This window comes from Suricata suricatta, chromosome 5 (genome assembly GCF_006229205.1).
Source record: "Suricata suricatta isolate VVHF042 chromosome 5, meerkat_22Aug2017_6uvM2_HiC, whole genome shotgun sequence".
Taxonomy (NCBI): domain Eukaryota; kingdom Metazoa; phylum Chordata; class Mammalia; order Carnivora; family Herpestidae; genus Suricata; species Suricata suricatta.
Window position 1 is genome coordinate 99,047,448 of NC_043704.1, and position 10,488 is coordinate 99,057,935.

Below are 10,488 nucleotides of genomic sequence, written 5' to 3' on the forward strand. Positions count from 1 at the left end.
CTTTTTAAACTCGACATATCATGTAGGACCTGAAATTATCAGCCTTTCAATCAAATAATTATTCCCTTAATAACTCAAGCTTTCACATTTTATTCCTGATTTATATTCCTGCCAAATGCCTGGCTAAGCTTTTCCTTCCTTGACATATTAATGTTATTCCATGTTCTCTAATGTCACTTCAGTAAATATTCTAAGGCTCTTTGATGTAACTTTTTGTTACCAATGGTATATATATTGGCTTACTTTAGATATGAATATTAACAGTATGTAGTGACTATTAATATTTTAATTTAATTTTTAATGTCTTTATTTTATCTTGAGAGAAAGAGAGGGAGAGTGGGTTACGGGCAGAGAGAGAGGGAGACACAAAATCTGAAGCAGGCTCCAGGCTCTGAGCTGGCAGCACAGAGCCCGATGTGGGGCTCAAACCCACGGACTGTGAGATCATGACCTAAGTCGAAGTCGGTCGCTTAATTGACTGAGCCACCAAGGTGCCCCTTAACATTTTACTTTAAAAACGAGACTGTAATAAAATAGGTTAACTGGAAAAGAAAACACATATTACTGTAATTTATTATCACTGATTTTTTTTGCTTATTATCAACAGGTATTTCATTTATTAGTAAGTTTGAAAAAATATAGCTCATCTTTGTGAAATTCATACTTGAAATGCATAAATATAATATAATATGCAACAAACTACAATCATAGTATATGATAGTTATTAGGAAAAATAATTTTCTAGAAACAGAATCAGATTAAATACGATTTACCATTTTTACCCTTAAATTACCTCTGATCTATTTAGTTAAAATGTGAAACTTATTATCAATATATAGAGTTATAATAAAGCAAATCTTCTCTATACCAAAATAAAATTATCTATAAAATTAACATGGGGTCTCTTATAGTGAATATTGTAAATTAACTTTAGAAACACTACACATCCCCTAGAAGCTCACTATATTCTTTTCCTTGTCAGAGATCTTTGCTTCACTTCCTAATCCTTCTCTGAGTCTTAACACATTCCACTTCACAGTCATCCTCCAGGTGCCCAGATCTTCAAGTTCTTTTCCAGATATTTCCCCAACACTTTTTTTTAAATTTTTTATGTCTTTTATTTGTTTTTGAGAGACAGAGAGAGACGGTGAGAGCACAGGAGGGTCAAAGAGAGAGGGAGACCCAGAATCCGAAGCAGGCTCCAGGCCCTGAGCTAGCTGTCAGCACAGAGCCTGACGCGGGGCTCGAACCCACAAACCATGAGATCATGACCTGAGCTGAAGCCAGCCGCTTTCCGACTGAGCCACCCAGGCGCGCCCCCCCCCCAACACTTTTGTTAACCTCAGTTGAACTCTGGCTGATCCCTGATGACACCATTTCCCTGGCTGTTTATTATTTCAAATGTCAGCAACTTCCAGCTCTAGGCCAGATCCTCCCAGTAGGTACAGGCCTATATATTCAACTCCATCATTTTCAGCAGCACCCGAACGTCCCACACACATCTCAAATGCAAACTTTTCAAAACTAAACTCATAATCTTGCACACTTCCCCAACTCCACTCTAACTGCCAAACTAGCTCTTCATCTACTTATTTCAGAATATGACCCAACCACTCATCCAGTAGTCATGCTAGCTGTCATCCTTGACAGTGGCTTCCCTTTTATATCTCAGATCTAATGTGTCAACAAATCTCACCCATTCTGGGTCTTAAACCTTTCTTGATGATGTCTCCTGCTCTACATCTCTCCTGCTGCAGTCATAGTAGAGGCCATTGTTAGGGTTGATTCAGAACACCCCAACAGCTTACTAACTACTCCACCTTCTTCAATTTCCTCAATTCCTGCCCTCTGTGTCTATTCTTTTTGTGGAAGTCAAAGTGACTTTTTAAAACTGTATTTATTTTGAGAGAGAGAGAGAGAGAGAGAGAGAGAGAGACAGAGACAGAGAGACAGAGAGAGAGTGAATGAGAGGGAGAGAAAGAGAGAGAATCCTAAGCAGGCTCTATGCTGTCAGCTGCATGCTCACGAACTATGAAATAATGACCTGAACTGAAATCAAAAGTAGGATATTCAACCAACTGAGCCACCCAGGCACCTTTCAAAGTGATTTTTAATAAAAACAAAAATTCAGTTATATTACCACCATGCTTACCTATCATTAAATTCCCTTTACTCTAAAGGTAGAAATAAAGCATTAACTTAAGCCCAGGGATCCTTCTGGTTTGGTATCAATTTAGGTCTCCATACATATTTGTGTCAAGCTCTCTTTCACTATCATTGCTCCAATTATACTCACCTTCTTTGTATTCCTAGGAATTCCAAGCTTCTTCCCATTTGAGACATTTGAACATACTCTTCCCTTTGAACATATCTTGTTCTTCAGGTAATAGCACATCTAGCTTCCTCACTTCCTTCAGGTTTTTGCCAAGCATCAGCTTCTCAGTGAGTTCGTACTTGACGACATGCACTCCAATCTTTCTTCTACAGTTCATCTTTAGTACTAAGTACCATAAGACACATTGTATATTTTATTTATGTTCAGTGTACTGTCCTCTGACACCTCAGAAGGTGAGCTCTTTGAAACTAGGACATTCTTATTTGCTCATTGCCTTATCCCCAACTCCTAGAAGATTGCCTGCCAGTGAGTAGATGCTCAATAGATGTTTTTGGAGCAGTTAACAGATCTTATTTAACTCTCCTGGCAACACTCAAAGTTTTGTATTTTTACCTCTATTTTTAAAATAAGGAAGCTGACTGTTAAGGTCAGACAGCAAGAAAGCGGCAGAACAGGGATTAGAATCTCAGCTATTTTGCCACTAAATATTCTGGTTGGTACCCTCATATGTAACTGCATGAATCAGGAAAATAAAGTGTTTTTTTTTTAACAGAATGAATATAACTTTACATGGGCATCCCTGGGTCACTCCATTTTCCTGTTGCTATCTCATAAGGAAATAGATATCAGTATTATTTACCTTAGCACTGGTGGGTTTCTGCATGTAATTAGTCATGTGTGTGGTAAAATTTAGCTGACCTGAGGAACATTCTCACCCTTGAAACATCAAAACACAGGAAATATTTGCATTTGACACAGTGAAAATATGGATGCTTCTTTTTCAGTTCAACACATCCTAATAGGTGTAAATTGGCTTAAAATGGGATTCAGAAACATGTTTTATCTCTTCAAATATTGTGAACTTTTAAAATAGAATTTTCCTTAACAGGAACACAATTTGCCTTGCTAAGAATTATGTTATGAAATGAAAACGTTGGGAACCACATGCTACATTCCATATTTATAATGACTAAATCCCCACAAAACTCTGTCACAGCCACCATCACAAGAATTACCACAGCAAATGCATTATTTCTTTGGAAAAACTTGCTATATTTGCCCAAACACAAGATCACAAAAATTAGATAGTTATCCAGTTAAAATTGGTGATTTGAAACCTTAATCCTTGGTCTATTGTAATTCCCAACTGTGATAAATAGGAGAATGGTCCCCTCAAAATGTCCATGTCCTAAATCGCAAACTTTTGAATATGTTAAGTTACATAGCAATGGAAAATTAAGGTTGCTGAAAAAATTAAGGTTTCTAATCAACTGAACTTGAGATGGGAGGATTATCTTGGATTATCTGAGTAGTGCTGATATAATCAGAAGGGTTCAATAAGTGGTAGAGGGAGGCAGAAGGCAGCCATCGTTACAATGACGTGATTGGTCATTTTGGCTTTGAAGATGGAAGGGGAGCTCAAGACAAAACATATATGCAGCTTTTGGAAGATGATAAAAGTAAGAAAACTTATTTTCACCTGGAGCATCCAAGAAAAGCAAAGGTCTGCCAACACCTTGATTTTAGCTAGTAAGGCTCGTTTCAGATTTCTGACCTCCAAAACTGTAAGATAATACATTTGTGTCATTTTAATACGCTAAGTCTGTGATATTTTGTTACAGCAGCTATAAAAAAACAAATGCACTGATGTTTAAGGTAGGACCTCAAATGGCACTCAAAAATGCTGTTTTCATATACAACTCTTGATTCATACAGATTCATAAATTTTGAATCTGTAGATAATATTTTAGAGTAGAAATGCCAATAGTGTATATATCTGTAGTTGAGTCCATAATTCTGAATCAGAATGATGTCTAATCACTGCAGGCAGAATCCCACATGTACTTTTCGAAGATATCCATATACCAGCTCATAGCTGTCACCGTGGAATAATGACTTCTCCTCTGGATACTGTATCGAATACAAACTTCTCTAATAAGAATTCTTTAATAATAAAGTCTGTGAAGCACCTAATGCCCTTGTGGTGAGTGTTGAGTAAGACAGGCATGGTATTGAATATCAATAGGCATTGGTGGGACTATTGGCTCTAAGTAATTGTTTTCATCTGTAATAAGGATATAATAACAATATCTATTTCGTGTACTTGCATGGATTAAAGACAATGAATCTTGGAAATAATTTCAAGAAAATATGATACACAGAAACAACTTAATATAGTTTAGCTGTTCTATTTTTAATTTCCAAAGAAAATATTAAAATAATAATACATGCAAGAGTCAGGTGGTCATGGATTTAAATTCTGATTATTGTTTCACTTACTAGTTTAAGAAATTTGCTAAATTATTTAATCCTCTAACATTTCCTTTCTTCAGCTATAAGATGGAGACCCATTCACCTATGAGATAACACATGTCTGGTATGTTAAGTGATCAATATATTGAAGTCATTGTTATTAATAATTGTTATCACAAGTAATAAATTTAAATTAGGTATCTATCTTCTGATTAGACAAATTATTTTCTTTTGTCCATCAATAAATGAAAGCTGAATAGAAACATATGAAATGTAAAACAAGGTTTGTGGTTACATTTTAAGTAAGTCCAACTTTATCTTGAGAAGAGATGTCAAAAATGATAATTTATGAAGAACTTTTTCTCCCTACCCACATTTCAATAAAAAACGATTGTGTATTGAGCTCAGTTGGCTTGAAACTTGGGCTTTTTACTGTATTTAGTGCATTATAAAAGCATTCAAATAGTCTTTAGGATTGCCTTTCTAATATGTAAAGATACGAGAAAGGGTTTTTATTATTTTTAATTATCTGTTAAGTAAATGCACTGCATTGCCATTTTTTAAAATAATTAACCAAAGCAGAAAATTATGGAGAAACAATTTCAAGTCATCCAAATCACATCACCCAAAAGTAACTGTTACTTATATTCAATGACCACCATTCTAAGAATCTCAGTATTTATATGTACAGAGAGATACCAAACTCATTTATTTAATTTTCACTGTTAGTGCTGCAGATAAAACTCCAATAGCTATGATAGCCTTCTTTTTTATGCCCTTGAAACACAGTTTATAACTAGTACTATCTTAGGAAAAATATAGACTTATAATGAAATAAGTTACCACACTACAATATTATTAGAAATTATTATTTTAAGATATTCTATTTAGATGTCATCAGGAATGTGTTAGAAAAGATAAGAATGTATTCTTTTACTGCCAAAAAATTTGAAAAAAATATCTTTCCTTTTAACTTTGAATTTACCCTCTAATGACCATAAAACTACAATTTTCCTAGCACGTGTGTGTGTGTGTGTGTGTGTGTGTGTGTGGCATTTTTAGAGAGGGATTTTTAAAATTCTTATTTTACTTAAAAACTAAACATTTGTAAACATTTCTGAGGGTCAAATTTCCAAATTTTTTACACAAAAACTATCAATGAAATCTGTAGCTAACACCTTCAGACTCACATTAAGATCATTGATGGAGTAGACACATGTGTAGAAGAGGGACACTGCATGGAATTTTTGATGCTGTGTAGCAAGCGAGGCTCAGTTCCCAGATAAATGCTTCCTTTCCACACAGAAGACTTCCTAAGTGTGTATGATTGAATTTGTTCCACTGCAAAGTTACAAATTACCATGCCATAGACTTTCCCAGTCATTCATGAATTGTCCGAACCAAGAATACAAATGAAAGGTTTTATGGCATTTCATCATAGATATTTATATTTGCACTTCTGGCTTGATTTCAAGAAGTTGCTTTGAATTATTTAAAGAAAGCTATAACTCTGACTTTTCAGACTGCTTGCAAAAAATAAATTTACTCTTGGTGACTTGATAAAAATCACTTTCCTGAGTTTGCAAGTCTGCTGGTCAGGTTCTGATTCTTGGCTAGTTCAAGGCAACATTAACTTGTGTCTACACATACTGATTTTCCTGAGTCACCATGGGCAAAGTGGCCAACTTTATTCTTACTAGAGATCTCAAAAATGTGGATTTAAACTTTAGGAATATGAAAAATCAGATAAATTTATTACTGTGCTTGCAAATAAAGTCAGCTACTCTGAGATTAATAATATCTGGATGTTTTGAATTTTTATAAACCATTTTGACATAGTTACTCTACATTTTACTTTGCAGAAATGAGAATTTCAGTGGTGTGGGGGATTGCAGCACGCAGATGTTCAACTGCCAGGAGCTGAGCCTCAAAAGGAAGGGTAGCAGTGGAGGAGGGCTGGCTCAGCAAATGCCTATGTGACTTTCTCGTGTGCTTTGATAAGGGGGCAGATGGTATTACCACCACCTGAGATACTGAGATGATGAAGTCAGAAAATGGAGAAATTCCAGAATACAGAGGAAAAGTTGCTGGACAGATAAGTCAAAGGGCATTTGCTCAAAATTAGCCACTTTTTTTTTGGGTTGGGGGTGGGTTCAAGGAAGAAGAGAATCCAGTAGAAAGTGATCATGTATCTTGTCCAAAGTCCTTCAACTAGAGGAACAGAAGTTAAAATTTAATTAAAATTCACCTTTTTCTGGCTCCCAAATCAGTATTTTACCCTGTATGCTGGTTAAATAAAATCATGTATGTAAATGAAATAATCATTGAAGGGCATGTAACAAAAGGAAACAGTGGGATAAAGGTAGAACTAGAAAAGATCAACATGTAATATTTGAGAAAGCAAAAGAATCTTTTGAAGATCATTGAGAATTAGCCTGGGTGATATTAAAAGGCAGAGACACTGATCTCCTGAAGTCACAGAGAGCAAACAATCTCAAGCTGAAATGAGAAAAAGGCGTCAGAGAGGTGCAAGAAACAGGAACACAAACATTTTATCCAACTTCAGTAATGAAATGGTATAGTGTGAAAAAAATAATAGAAAAGTGAACTGAACTAAAAATTGCAGTCTAGCAGTAACTTCTTTGAGCCTCAAATTTTCAACCCCCAAATGAGCAGTTTATAGACAAAAACACTCCAATCGCCCTTACCAAATTTTTAATAGTCCAGTAAGAATTCAAGACATGGCTTTAGGGAAGAGAGAAATTTTATATTTAAATTAATTAAGGAATAGGAGAACTGCTAAAATCTATCAGTAACCACCTTACCTTCAAACTAGTGTTGTTTTACAGCCAATCCCAGATTGCTAACACCTTCTTTTAGTTTGAGTAATTTATTTCAATATAAATATACCATTTGTACTGTAAAGCTCATTTATCTCAACAACAAAAGAGAAAAAATTTTAAAAAAATTCTAATGAAGTAGGAAAAATAACTGAAATATCTAGAGATAGATTTCATTCTCTTTTTGTTTATTTGCTTAGGCAATGTATTTCCTCTGGTTATTATGTTAGCAATGTTTGACCCCATGAGGCTTGATTTTGAACTTATTACATGATAAATGTTTACTAGAAATAGATATAGGTCAGATATGTTTATAATAAAATGTCAATACTATTGAGTGAACTGCCATGTTAGCAAACACCGGGTAATAATTAGATTACTCATTCATATTGTACAATGATTGAGGTACAAAATGGTTTTCCATTGGGGGGTGATATTTCTGTTTCTCTCATGTTTGAGTACGGTAAGATTTTATTATAAAAATAACTTATAATCATTGCATATTGTTTCTTATGTACAATAAAATCTTATACAGAGCTGAATTAGATATATAGGGTCTATTTCTTAAAATAGGTAAGGCCCAAATATTTTGTTCCTTTCTGTATTAAAATGTAATTATTTTTCAAGTTTTGATTATGAAAAAGAATAATTATCTAACCTAAGATATCTATAGAATTGATAAGCAATGTTCAATCATAATACTTATTTTAGGACATGATCCTAGCAAATAAATGCAAATATTATACATATAAATTTATTTATGGAAATGAAAACTTTTACTAGTATATGAAATGTAGTATGAAATCTTGAAATATTATAACCTATATAAATTAGTTTGCACAGCAATTTTCAAACTTGTATGTCCACCAAACCTATTTTCCATAATATCTTTTAACACACAGTGGAATTATTGCTCCAAATAATATAATTAGTAGAGTATTAGTATAGTCCCTTCTTAAAATGGATTTATTCTCCCTAGATGTGGATTATACCATACCCATTTTGGGGAGCCAGGTAACCTATTTTCAGAAATTCCCATTTTTATTTCCTAGATTACATGAATTATTTTCATAGTCAAATTTGATCAGACTTACAATTATGATTTCCTATAAGATACAATACATCATGATTCAGAGTGTCTATTTGCTAAACTAATCATAAGCATATTTTAATAAATATATTACTATTTTCCAAATTTACAAAGAGAAATCTAGGTCTTCTACTTTCAGAGTAAAATGGCAAACTATTAGAATTCTTTGAATTAACAGCAATGTTTTTCATTGCCACTGAATACTAGACAATGTTTTCCATCTGTTACTCAAAATGATTCTCTGGGATATAAAAACAATAATTTTTTCTTATTCTTTACACACTGTCATGGGAAACTGTTGCAATATTAAATATGGTCATGTGCATTGGGCAGATGTATATGTTCCTCAGTATTGCTTCTTTATTCAACAAAAGAAAAAATGGATTTTATGTGATTCAACATTTTTCGAACTTCCAGATTTCAGTGAGGTATGAGTATCCATGATGTGTGTTTGTTTCCAGGATATTTTAAAAAATTTATTTTCTTTTCTCCCTCCCTCCTCCTCTCTGTTACTTGTAAGGAGCACATCTCCATAGCAGTCTCCCTTAGAAGACACATTAGGAAATGTAGTATCTATCATTTCCAATTGTATTATCTTTATTTTTTTAACTTAGGTGTTTTAAGTTTTAGGTTTTCTTTACTTAGTAAAATATTCACAAGCAGGGAAAGGGCAGAGAGAGCCAAAGACACAGAATTCAAAGCAGGCTCCAGGGTCTGAGCTGTCAGCATAGAGCCTGATGTAGGTTTTGAACTCATGAACTGTGAGATCCTGACCTGGGCTGAAGTTGGACACTTAACCGACTGAGCCACCCAGGCACCCCAGTAAAACATTTCTTTTTTCTTTTTTCTTTTTTTTTAATGTTTATTTTTGAGACAGAATCCGAAGCAGGCTCCAGGCTTCAAACTGTCAGCCCTGAGCCCAACACAGGACTTGAATTCACAAACTGAGACCATAACCTGAGTCGAGTCAGACGCTCAACCAACTGAGCCACTCAGGTGTCCCAGTAAAGCATTTCCTAACATCAAATTATATTGGTTTAGTCATAGCAATCTGAAACATTCTTTTGGGTTTGGGGGAAAAAATATCAGTTTACAAATACTGTGTTCTTGGAAACAGAATATATATGGGTTTTAATTTAACTATTTAGTTTAATTTTCTATAAAGTGCTGGTACTGTTTAGGAAGACTGAATTCCAATTATTCTATTTCTCAGTCCTGCAAAATTATGTGTTGTTTTCATTCAGAAAATAAGTGTGTGTGTGTGTGTGTGTGTGTCTGCATGTGTGTTTGTGTGTGTAAGCTCATACATGAGCTTAAGCATTATGAAATTACTTATAGATGAACTATGTTGAAGGTCTGCCTTTCAGGCATCTACATGGAATGTCTGTGAAAGCGTACAAGACTAGTTTTTGTTTTTCTACATTGTTTATATTTTAAGACTAGAAGATAAAACTAGTGTGAAGAGTTTAGAAAGTGGTTATAAATACCTTGGATTTGGCTTTATTCCTCTCTATATCCCTAATCTCTCAAATCTTAAGGCACACTATACTAATAACTCAAAGTCCCTGAGAAAGAAATAATGTCAAGTAGACAGGATGCAGTCTAAATTATGATAATAAGGAACCATATCACTGAGTGGACTTACTAAGGAAACAGATTTTGAATTTATCTTGAAATGGTAATTCCCAGAGATGCTTGGGTCGTTCAATCAGTTAAGCATCTCTTGTTTTGGCTCATGTCATCATCTCACAGTTGTTAGACTGAGACCTGCGTCCCGCTCAGCACTGAGCAAGGAGCCTGCTTAAGATTCTCTGTCTCCCTTTCCCTCTGTTCCTCCCTTGCTTATGTGTCCATGTGCAAGCTCACTCTCTCAAAAAAAATCACAAACTCATCCATAAATATTTACAAACTCTATTCTTCCTTGCCTTCTATAAACCTAAAACAGTTATCTGAAGAAAAAAATCCATCTT